We start from the raw sequence: 12,525 nt of genomic DNA, 5'->3' as shown, positions 1-12,525 counted from the left end.
GTTATAGTTTAATTATAAATAATATAATAAGGAATGGCCAGTTGATATTATATCTATTCTTAAGACATGAAGACTGAATATATTATTATATTTGTAATGTAATTGTCAATGGCTATGATAACATGGTTTCACTTTAAAATAGCCTTGCATAGTCCTAGAGAAAACTACTGGGTAGCATCTTCCAAATTTAAGTATTTAAATACTAAAAACAGTTTTTAAATATTTGAATACATTTTGTGGTTAAAAAAAACAGACCACAAATGTTAAAACCTATCCAGCTCTATAGGCCAACTGTATACTATGGTCAAATAAAAATTATAATTTCATGTACTCAACCAAATACTTAACTAGAAAATTGTAAATCTAATGAGAACTTAGAGATCTTTAAGAATAATTTTATCATATGAGAGAGAAGAAAAATAGAAATATGAAAAGACAGAATGACGTTGTTCAGGTTAAGAAAAAAAATTTAAATATTTTAAATGATCATGAAAACACAACCTATGAAATTTTGTCAGATACAGCTAAAGCAATGCTTAGAGGAAATCTTATAGCTTTAAATACCATATTAGAAAAGAAAAAAGTATGTATCAATTGCCTACTCGTCCACCTAAATAAGCTAGGAGAAGTTAGGAAAATTAAACCAAAATAAATTGAGGGAAGGAAGTAACAAATATAAAAGTGGAAATCAATGAAATAGAACAAAGACAAACAATAGCAAAAATTAACAAAGAAAGCAATTGGTTCTCTGAAAAGCATAATAAAATTATCAGCAAGTTTAAAAAGAGAAAAAAACCATAAAAGAGAAGTTATCATTATGGACCCTACATATAGCAAAAGGATAAGGAACATTATGCACAATTTATGCCAATGCATTTGACAACTTAGAAGAAATTGTCAAATTCTTTGAAAGATATAAATTACCAAAACAAACACAATAAAAGTTGTTATTTGTATATCCATATATCTATTTATAATCATTGAATTTGTAATTTAAACTCTTTCCATGAAGAAAGATTCAGGCAGTTCTTAATTCTCATTTCAGTTCTCAATTCAGTTGAGAGATGGTGAGTTCTTCAAGCTTTTCAAAAAGAAATAATGCCAGTTTTACACAAATTATTTCATAACACAGAGTGAGAGGGAAAATTATCAGTATAATCCTGACAAAACTTGACAAAGATTTTGCAAGTAAAGAAAATTAATCATCCATCTATGTCACAAACCTAGGTGAAATATTCCTTTAATATTAGCAAATCCAATCCAGCAATAGAGTAAAAAAGTACAAATTGTGACCTGGGTTGTTTTAATATTACAAATCATTCAAAGTAATTTACTGTACTAAGAGAAAAAAAATCCTACAATCATCTCAATAGATGCAGAAAAGACCTTTGACAAAATTCAAAAGACATTAATTACAAAAACTTTCTGCAAACTAGAAATAAGGGACCTCTCTAAACATGGTAAAAAGCGTCTATAGCTTACATAATACTTCCTGGTGAAATATTGAACAGTTTCATGCTAAGTTCAAGATATCTGCTCTTACCACTTCCTTTCAAAATGGCATTTGAAGCTCTAGCCATTACAGTAAATAGAAGAAAATAAAGTAGATTGGATAGAAATCAAAAGAACTGACTTTATTTGCAGAAACGTGAGCATCTACATAGAAATTTTTTTTCTTCAAGATTTTGTTTATTTATTCATGATATAGAGAGAGGGAGGGAGGCAGGGAGAGAGGGAGAGAGAGAGAGAGGCAGAGACACAGGCAGAGAGAGAAGCAGGCTCTATGCACGGAGCCCAACTTGGGACTCGATCCTGGGACTTCAGGATCACACCTGGGGTCAAAGGCAGACACTAAACCGCTGGGCCACCCAGGGATCCCTTACATAGAAAGTTTTAAGGAATCTATAAATAGTGACCAGAACTGATAAGTTTAATAGAGTTGTAGGATCAACTGTAGTCTGTATGCTGGCAATAAACAACTTGAAAATGAAAATTTAAAGACAGTATGACTTATAATAGCATAATAATAAAAATATTTGGGAATATATTTAATTAAATGCATATAAAACCTAAACACTGAAAAACCATAGGATATTGTTGAGAGAAGATTTTTAAAGACCTATCTATGCAGATTGAAAGGTATACCATGTTAATGGATTAACATATTAATGTCAATTCTTCCAAAATTGATTAATATACTTAGCATAATCCTTATCAAAAGTTGTAATTGACTTCTTTGTAGCAGTTGAAAGAAAAGCTAATCCTAAATTGACACAGAAATTAAGAACCTAAAAGTAACCAAGACAATTTTGAAAAAGAGGAGAAAGTTGGAGAATTTACCCTTGTATTACATGACTTAGAAAGCTAGAGTCATCAAGGCAGTGTATTATTAACATGGAGAGTGGCAAATAGATCAATAAAATAGAATAGTGATCCCAACTCTGTTGATCAAAGGGTGATAGATGTCAAAAAAAAAAAAAAAGAATAGTGATCCCGTACTTGTATGGTCATTTGATTTTCTACAAAGGCAATGAAACAGTTAAGTGGAGAAAGGAAAGTCTGTAAATACTAATGGAATACTAAATATATGGGAGAAAAGGAATCTTGTCCCTTAACTATATCATATATAAATAGCAATTCAAGATTGACCCCATCCTTGGGACACTGGGATGACTCAGTGGTTGAGCATTTATCTATCTGCCTTTGGCTCAGGTCATGGTCTCAGAGTTCTGGGATCGAGTCCCACATCAGACTCACTGTAAGGAGCCTGCTTATCCTTCTACCTATGTCTCTGCCTCTCTCTCTGTGTCTCTCATGAATAAATAAATAAAATCTTTGGAAGCAAAAAAAAAAAAAAGATTGACTCCAGCCTTAATACAAAACCTAAAACTATAAAGTTTCTGGAGGAAAACTTAGGAGAAAATCTCTCTCATTGTGAGAGTAGCCATACATTTTTTAGAGAAGACACATAAAGCACTGACCAAAAAAGAAAAAAAAAATTGGTAAAGTGGACAAGAGCAAAATTTAAATCTTCTTTTCTTCCAAAAATACCATTAAGGCAAAACATAGAGTAAGAGAAAATATTTGTACTACAAATATCTGTCCAAGGACTTGCTCACAGATTGCATAAAGAACTCCTACAAATCAGTAATTTAAAAAATCAGTCTAATTTGATCAGACACCTCATAAAAGAAAATACAGAAATGGGTAGTATGCCCATTACCATTGCTTATCAAAGAATTATACATAAAAATCACAATCAGATACCTCTTCATCCTCATCCTATAGCCAAAATTAAAAGGACAGAAAATATTAAGTGTTATTGACAATGCAGAGCAACTGGAAATATCAGGCAATTGTTGGTGGAAGTATAAATCATTGCAACCCACCTGAAAACTACTGGCTAGTATTCACTAAAGTGAAACTTAATATCCTCTATGACCCAGTGTGTCCACCCATAAGTGTGTAAGAGAAAAATTGGTGCTTGTGCCCACCAAATGTGGAGTAGTCATAACCATATTACTTACGATAGCCCAACACTAGACACAGTCCAAATTTGCATCAAAAATAAAAACGAATAAATAAATCATAGTATAGTCATACAATGGAATACCATGCAACAACAAAAAATGGACTAGTAATACAAACAAGGATAAATCTCAAAAAATACATTCTACATGATTCCATTTATATGAAGTTCAAAACTGGCAAAATTAATCTATGGTAATTGAAATCTGGACAGTGAGTGCCTATAGGAGGTGAGAGTCATTGGAAAGTGTTCAGGGATTGGAAGTGATGGAAATGTTTTTTTATATTAGTTGAGTGTTAACTACACAAGTGTGTTCATAATCTATGCTTTTAATATTTGTACATTGTTTTCCTTTGGTTTAAAATAGAACATCTCAGAATAAGGCTACTTCATTGATGACTTGAAATCTAAAAACAAAACAAAAAACCAGTGTTAAGAAAAGTTCTAATATATTCTGGACTCTTGAAAATTACTGTTAGATACCCAAGGAATATCATGACTTCTATTATCCCTGTTTTTATTGATTTAAAACCAAAGAATACCTTATAGAATCATGAGAGTAATGAATTTAATGATATGGAGTCCAGATGTTTTTGAAGTTCACTATCATATTCTTGAATTTCTAGAAAGGTGACTGATAGTAATAATGAAGCTGCTTCCAGCATGCAGTGATTTTTGTCACCTGAAATCCAGGGTGGAGAAAAACTCTTCTATATGGCTACTTAGCAACTCTGTCATTCTCAATGCCTGATGAACAGTGACTCAGATATCTAAATATCTACATAGAAGTTAAAATGCACACAACACAAAAGGTCAAGTCTTGAAATAGGTGTAGTAGCATCATGATGTTTGGAATGTTTTTGTAATCTCATTTTCAGATTGTGTTAGAGAAAGAAAGTGTCAGGTTTTTGTTTTTTGACAGGATTGTTGATGGGCAATAATAGGCATTTGTATCATCCTAAAATGTTCAGAAATTGACCACCTTTGCTTCAATGACCTTAACATATAAGGTACTTAGGGCTCGAAGGAGACGAAAACATATGTGTTTATATGGAATATTATAAAATCAAATTGTCTCATTCCTTCTTCTCTTCATTTATGAAATTCCTTTCAGAGCATAATAAGTTGATTTAGGCCTTGAGTTTTTAATAATGGAATATTGTATTTCTCAGTCTCTGGACTTTAAACGTAAGTGACTTTCAAATCCCCTTCAGAAAAATATAGAGCAAAACAGGTGAAGGTCAAAACAAGTAAGTTTGTACTACCAACAAACATGTTTACAAGCAAAACAAGTTTATGAGTCTCTTTAAGTTAAGTGTACCTTCTAAAACCATGAGAAACTGTAGCCTGAAGAGATCAGAATTGTATCCAGAATTTGCAGCCTTGAGAAACTCTTATTTCTGTCTCTAGTAAGCAGCTGATGGTAAAGCATATCCTCATCTTCAAAGCAGGTTTCACAGCACAATTGTGACATTCATCAGTAGAGTTCATGGCCTTTCCTCAAGTGTTTGTGCAGGTCAACACAGTTGCCTCTGCCCTCTGGCTGTAATGTGTGGATTCAGAAAATGCTCCCCTCATTTCAAATATGACTGATAGGACAGATCAGAGATAGAGGGACCAGCAGAGGAATGCATGAGTACAGGAACACAGGGTTTCGCTTTTTTTTTCTCTCCTTGAACAGACATATTAGGTTGGCAGGATAATAAGTTTCTGCAAATAATAAAAGATAAAATAATAAAGTTAAAAGAAATACTTCCTGTCATTAAAACTTGTTCATGCTTCCCACTGCATAAGCCCTATAAGTAAGTGAATTTTCCCCTTTTTCGTCTAGCTGTTTTGTGACATAAAATGACATTTAGGTAAAATCTACACTTACCAATAAGAATTACCTTGTCAAATAAGGAAGAACAAATTATTGGGAATGCAATTTTTGGGGGGAGGGAAGAGCCAAATAATTACTTTATCCTAAATTGTATACCATCAGGCCCCTTTGTGTTCAACATTGCTAGAAGCAGTATGAAGTGCGTTATTTCAAAATAGATTGCATTTCCCATAGTAATAAAAACGTATTTAGTTGGTGCATTCTCAGCCAAGGACCTGGCATCAAAAATTGAGACACAACCAAAAAAAAAAAAAATCCTCAATATAAAGAACCATAGCTATGAGTCAGGATAATAACATGTAAGAATCAAAGTTCATAGTTTTAAGAGGCTTGTAAGTATTGTACAGGGGGTACTAATGTTCTATGAAATATAACTCACAAAAACACAACTGTATCATAAATTTTGCTGAAAGTGAATATGTTAGCTCTAATAATCATTAAGCTTTTAGACAGTTTTGGGGGCTTTCTAGAATTTAGAAGGGCCATTTTTAGAAGGAAGGAAGAAAAGGGGGTACTCGGGTGACCTAAATCCTTTGAGTTGTCCCAAGAAGGCTAAACTATTGCTTCTTTCCCTTCTCCTCAGTTAAATTCCCCTGCAGAACTAGTGGCCCCTCAAACTCACCCTTCACCTTGTAGTGGCCCCCAGGTCTGTGGTCAGGAGCTTCCTGTGTGTTTGTTGTTGGTGTGGCTTCTATGATTAGAACTTGGGTTTCAATGCCAAAGGTTCCTCAGGATTTCTATACTTCCCCCTTTTCTATCCTCTCCAATTCTTGAAAGCTATAGAAATTGCTTTGGCTTCAGATAAAATGTAAAAACGAAAAACCAATATGCCAGTAAGTCACTAGATTGGACACCCTGTTGACATCAATTGGAGCATTTCACACTGTTAGGAAAACATAAAAATAACTTCTGGTCTCTATTGTGGCCTTTCAGAGAAGGAACCTCAACGACCTCCAGGGGAATTCCCAAGACAGGCATGAGCCTAAGCACAGCAGACTACCTTGTGTTTCCATGTGGCGGGGGTAACCTTCTCCCCTTCCCTGCCTGCAGGCTCATTCCCAAGAACAGATGCAGAGATCTAGGATCAGAATTGAGTTGTGTTGGCTAATGAATTGAGTTTGACAGCCTTAGGATGCTATATTTTTGCTCCAACCACTGTACGAGTCAATGCACTAGAATATATATGTATATTCGGTATTTTACTAATTTCTGAAAGTACATTTTTGGCCTCCAGAAGGTGGCACCCTCTAATGAAAATATATCCTCCAAGAAAAACTAGTTGACTTATACAATGTCTATTGCCTTGACCCCTGATTTCATCTTGATGGAAAGTGAATGTTCCCTGTGCCAGGACACAGTAAGGAAAGTTATAAAATTTGTCAAATTTATACTCAGGAAATCCAACTTTCTCTTTACACAGTTTTCTCTCTCCTTTAGTAACACCCGCTTTGTCCAATTGGGTTTATGAAGTCCTCAGTCTGGCTATAGGGCCCTCTACTAATCTTGAATTCATGGCCTTAATTCACCCTGAAGAATAACACTTTAAATATTTACAAATAAATTAAATAATTAATGTGCTTAACATTCAGTGTGCTTTAGCAGTGGAAATTTAATATCCCAATTCCATTGTGGGATACAAGAAGCAAATAGAATTTAAAATTTCTAATTCCAAATATAGGAAGGTGGACCCTACATGTATCTGTCAAATGCCTGAATCCTATATGAAAATGTTACTATCTAGCATTGTATAAAATTTAGGTCATGGAAGGTCAGTCATCACAAAGCCTTCTTCAGGCCCAAATTATCATTTTTAGGTCAAAGGAAGTCTGTTATATAGTATAAAAATATAGCTTATAAAATACCAGACAACAGCCCCTACCTACATCAATATAACCAATCAGCTGTATCTCCAATATCACATTTCCCATGATGTATATGAGGAGATTTATTCCTATTTTAACAATAGCAATATTCTTATTATTTTAGCATAAGCCGTGATAATTCTTGCACTTTATTCTCAATATCTTAAATCCATAATAGTCTTCAAATTCTCATTTTTTAATTTTAATTTTTAATTTTTATTTTTTTATTGGAGTTCAATTTGCCAACATATAGCATAACACCCGGTGTTTATCCCGCCAAGTGCCCCCCCTCAGTGTCCATCACCCAGTCATCCCAACCCCCCACCCACTGCCCTTTCCACTACTCCTTATTCATTTCTCAGAGTTGGGAGTCTCTCATGTTTTGTCACCCTCACTGATATTTTCACTCATTTTCTCTCCTTTCCCTTTATTCCCTTTCACTAATTTTTATATTCCCCAAATGAATGAGACCATGTAATGTTTGTCGTTTTTCAATTGACTTATTTCACTCAGCATAATACCCTCAAGGTCCCTCCACGTCGAAGCAAATAGTGGGTATTTGTCATTTCTAATGGCTGAGGAATATCCCAGTGTATACATAGACCACATCTTCTTCATCCATTCATCTTTCGATGGACACCGAGGCTCCTTCCACAGTTTGGCTATTGTGGACATGGCTGCTATAAACATCGGGGTGCAGCTGTCCCGGCATTTCACTGCATCTGAATCTTTGGGGTAAATCCCCAGCAGTGCAATTGCTGGGTCGTAGGGCAGGTCTATTTTTAACTCTTTGAGGAACCTCCACACAGTTTTCCAGAGTGGCTGCACCAGTTCACATTCCCACCAACAGTGCAGGAGGGTTCCCCTTTCTCCACATCCTCTCCAACATTTGTGATTTCCTGTCTTAATTTTCCCCATTCTCACTGGTGTGAGGTGGTATCTCACTGTGGTTTTGGTTTGTATTTCCCTGATGGCCAGCGATGCAGAGCATTTCCTCATATGCTTGTTGGCCATGTCTATGTCTTCCTCTGTGAGATTTCTCTTCATGTCTTTTGCCCATTTCATGATTGGATTGTTTGTTTCTTGGGTGTTGAGTTTAGTAAGTTATTTATAGATCTTGGATACTAGCCCTTTATCTGATATGTCATTTGCAAATATCTTCTCCCATTCTGTAGGTTGTCTTTTAGTTTTGTTGACTGTTTCTTTTGCTGTGCAAAAGCTTCTTATCTGGATGAAGTCCCAATAATTCATTTTTGCTTTTGTTTCTCTTGCCTTAGTGGATGTATCTTGCAAAAAATTACTGTGGCCAAGTTCAAAAAGGATGTTGCCTGTGTTCTTCTCTAGGATTCTGATGGAATCTTGCCTCACATTTAGATCTTTCATCCATTTTGAGTTTGTCTTTGTGTCTGGTGTAAGAGAGTGGTCCAGTTTCATTCTTCTGCATGTGGATGTCCAATTTCCCCAGCACCATTTATTGAAGAGACTGTCTTTCTTCCAGTGGAGAGTCTTTCCTGCTTTGTCGAATATTAGTTGACCATAAAGTTCAGGGTCCACTTCTGGATTCGCTACTCTGTTCCATTGATCTATGTGTCTGTTTTTGCGCCAGTACCACACTGTCTTGATGACCACAGCTTTGTAGTACAACCTGAAATCTGGCATTGTGATGCCCCCAGCTCTGGTTTTCTTTTTCAATATTCCCCTGGCTATTCGAGGTCTTTTCTGATTCCACACAAATCTTAAGATGATTTGTTCCAACTCTCTGAAGTAAGTCCATGGTATTTTGATAGGGATTGCATTGAATGTGTACATTGCCCTGGGTAGCATGGACATTTTCACAATATTAATTCTGCCAATCCATGAGCATGGAATATTTTTCCATCTCTTTGTGTCTTCCTCAATTTCTTTCAGAAGTGTTCTATAGTTTTTAGGGTATAGATCCTTTACCTCTTTGGTTAGGTTTATTCCTAGGTATCTTATGCTTTTGGGTGCAATTGTAAATGGGATTGACTCCTTAATTTCTCTTTCTTCAGTCTCATTGTTAGTGTATAGAAATGCCACTGACTTCTGGGCATTGATTTTGTATCCTGCCACGCTACCAAATTGCTGTATGAGTTCTAGCAATCTTGGGGTGGAGGCTTTTGGGTTTTCTGTGTTACAGTATCATGTCATCTGCAAAGAGGGAGATTTTGACTTCTTCTTCGCCAATTTGAATGCCTTTTATTTCTTTTTGTTGTCTGATTGCTGAGGCGAGGACTTCCAGTACTATGTTGAATAGCAGTGGTGAGAGTGGACATCCCTGTCTTGTTCCTGATCTTAGGGGAAAGGCTCCCAGTGTTTCCCTATTGAGAATGATATTTGCTGTGGGCTTTTCATAGATGGCTTTTAAGATGCTAAGGAATGTTCCCTCTATCCCTACACTCAAGAGTTTTGATCAGGAATGGATGCTGTATTTTGTCAAATGCTTTCTCTGCATCTATTGAGAGGATCATATGGTCCTTGTTTTTTCTCTTGCTGATATGATCAATCACATTGATTGCTTTACGAGTGTTGAACCAGCCTTGCATCCCGGGGATAAATCCCACTTGGTCATGGTGAATAACATTCTTAATGTACTATGGGGTCCTATTGGCTAGTATCTTGTTGAGAATTTTTGCATCCATGTTCATCAGGGATATTAGTCTATAATTCTCCTTTTTGGTGGGGTCTTTGGTTTTGGAATTAAGGTGATGCTGGCCTCATAGAACAAGTTTGGAAGTACTCCACCTCTTTCTATCTTTCTGAACAGCTTTAGTAAAATAGGTACGGTTTCTTCTTTAAACGTTTGATAGAATTCCCCAGGGAAGCCATCTGGCCCTGGACTTTTGTATCTTGGGAGGTTTTTGATGACTGCTTCAATTTCCTCCCTGGTTATCGGCCTGTTCAGGTTTTCTGTTTCTTCTTGTTCCAGTTTTGGTAGTTTGTTGTTTTCCAGAAATGCGTCCATTTCTTCTAGATTGCCTAATTTATTGGCGTATAGCTGCTCATAATAAGTTTTTAAAATCGTTTGTATTTCCTTGGTGTGGGTGGTGATCTCTCCTTTCTCATTCATGATTTTATTAATTTGAGTCTTTTTTCTCTTATTTTTAATAAGGCTGGCTAATGGTTTATCTATCTTATTAATTCTTTTAAAGAACCAAATCCTGGTTTTGTTAATCTCAAATTCTCGTTCAGATTGTCTTATTTCTATCAGTGGCACGAAAGACTCCTACTTATTCAGAGGTGAAGCCCAAGGGTCATCTTTAATTCACTTCAAGTCATCCACCACACTGCTGACAAATCAATCCTTCAACATGTAATTCCTCTCATGTCAATTCCCCGCTAGAAAATGGGGGGTGGGGATAGTTAGGCGTGGGGGCAATGCCACTCCATCACATGCTCAATTAAGTACCTGTCCTTTTTCCTGTACCATCCAAGATATGCATTAGACATCATCAATACCTCACAGCTTTGTATTTTTGTTATTGTGAAGTAGGGTTCTTCTTTTTTAAAAAATTTTAACTCCAGTATAGTTAACATACAATGTTCTGTTAGCTTCTAGGGCCCAATGTAGTGATTCAGCACTTCTGCACACTACTCCGTGTAAATGCACTCTTAATCTTCTTCACCTATAGAAATACGGTTTTATTAGCTAACATTCAGTGACCGTTTACCAAATATTTGGCAATGGAGGCTTCACATAAACTCTCTTAGATAACCTCAGGATAATCCTACAAGGAGATACCATTGGATCTTTATTCCCAATATGAGTTAGCCGTAATTACCAAGTGATGTAACATATGAGGGGAGTTCAGAGAGATCCAGCCGAACAGCGGGGATTGTAACTCCAAGGCTAATAAATCCCTTTCCTCTGCCCCTTAAGCTGGATGTAAATATTAATTCCCAAAGGAGTGGGTGTTGTTATCCTACAAGGAAAGAGCACGGCTGCTGGAAGAGCTCATGGAAATTCTACTCACTATTTTCTCTAAGTCATGACATAGTAAAATATACCTGTTTGCAGCTACTTTGCCTACTTGTCCAGTGACCATATCTAGATGGCCCCCCAAACAATTTTGATCTTAAACTTTCTGCTCCTGGTAATCAGGCTTATAAGGAAGGCTTAGAGGAAGTGTGCCAGAAAACATCATCAATGAAAGATTGTAAAGCCAATAAAACATATTGACATGATGTTGTAAAGATCACGACCAAAAGGTATTCAAGGAAAAAAAAAAAAAAAAAAAAAAAAGGTATTCAAGGAAGCAGAGTGAGTGGAAATGCCAAAGTCCTCAGACAGGTCCTACATTGTTGCATGATATGCTCCACAACAAAGCAAAAGTGAGAGGCTCTTCCTTTTGTTTTCCAATTTCAGAACCTGACCATGTGTCCCAAATTGTGGCCTTGCATAAGGCCGGTGTATGAAGATATACAACCAACACCTTGGGAGAAAAATAGAGCCCGAGGCATTCTTTCAATTAGCCAGAAATTTGAAGGAAAGAGAAGTGAAGTAGCTTCTCTTTCTTTTGTAAGGTCATGCCCTTGAATGGAAAGGAAAGAGTCTATGTTTGATATTTTATTAAACTTTGTGAAGATAAAGTTTTGCCCAGAGCAGCCACCTTTATTTTAGGAGATGAAACCAGATTAGTCTTGTGATGTTGCACCCAAAGATAAATGGAATTCTTTAACATATGGGCTCAATTAACCTACTATAGATAAGACCAAATAATAAAAACCGTTGATGTTTCAATTTTCTGAGAGTATGTTAAAACAAAATTATGCACACAGAATGTAAGAATGTTGATACTCCACATGATTTGCTGTGGAAGATTCAGGTGAAATGGTTAATAAGTGGAAACATGTTTCAAAATGTTTATGTGCTTTTAATTTTAAAAAGCAGTACAATCATGAAGTTTTGATACTGAAGATCTGTGATGTACTTGGCAGGGGGGTTAAAAAGAGGATAAAAATCCACGAGCTTGATTGTTAATTAAATGCCAAATGACACAGTGAGATGACTATTTTATGGCAGCTGCAGAAAATTCCAAAGAGCAAAGGTTTGTCTCTCTCTCTTTTTTTTTTTAAGATTTTATTTATTTATTCATGACAGAGAGAGAGAGAAAGAGAGAGAGAGAGAGAGAGAGAGAGGCAGAGACACAGGCAGAGGGAGAAGCAGGCTCCATGCAGGGAGCCTGACATGGGACTCGACCCCAGGTCTCCAGAATCACACCCCGTGCTGAGGG

At 36.1% G+C, this 12,525-nt stretch overlaps 1 protein-coding gene across 9 annotated transcripts in view; it reads left to right on the top strand.

The window, feature by feature from the left end:
- Nucleotides 1-12,525, top strand: part of PDE1A (phosphodiesterase 1A) — a 322,617-nt gene that overhangs the window by 277,652 nt on the left and 32,440 nt on the right. The window lies entirely within an intron of this gene.

Source organism: Vulpes vulpes, chromosome 3, assembly GCF_048418805.1.
Source record: "Vulpes vulpes isolate BD-2025 chromosome 3, VulVul3, whole genome shotgun sequence".
Classification (NCBI taxonomy): Eukaryota; Metazoa; Chordata; class Mammalia; order Carnivora; family Canidae; genus Vulpes; species Vulpes vulpes.
Note: the sequence above shows the minus strand (reverse complement) of the source record. Positions and strands in the feature narration are given on the sequence as shown.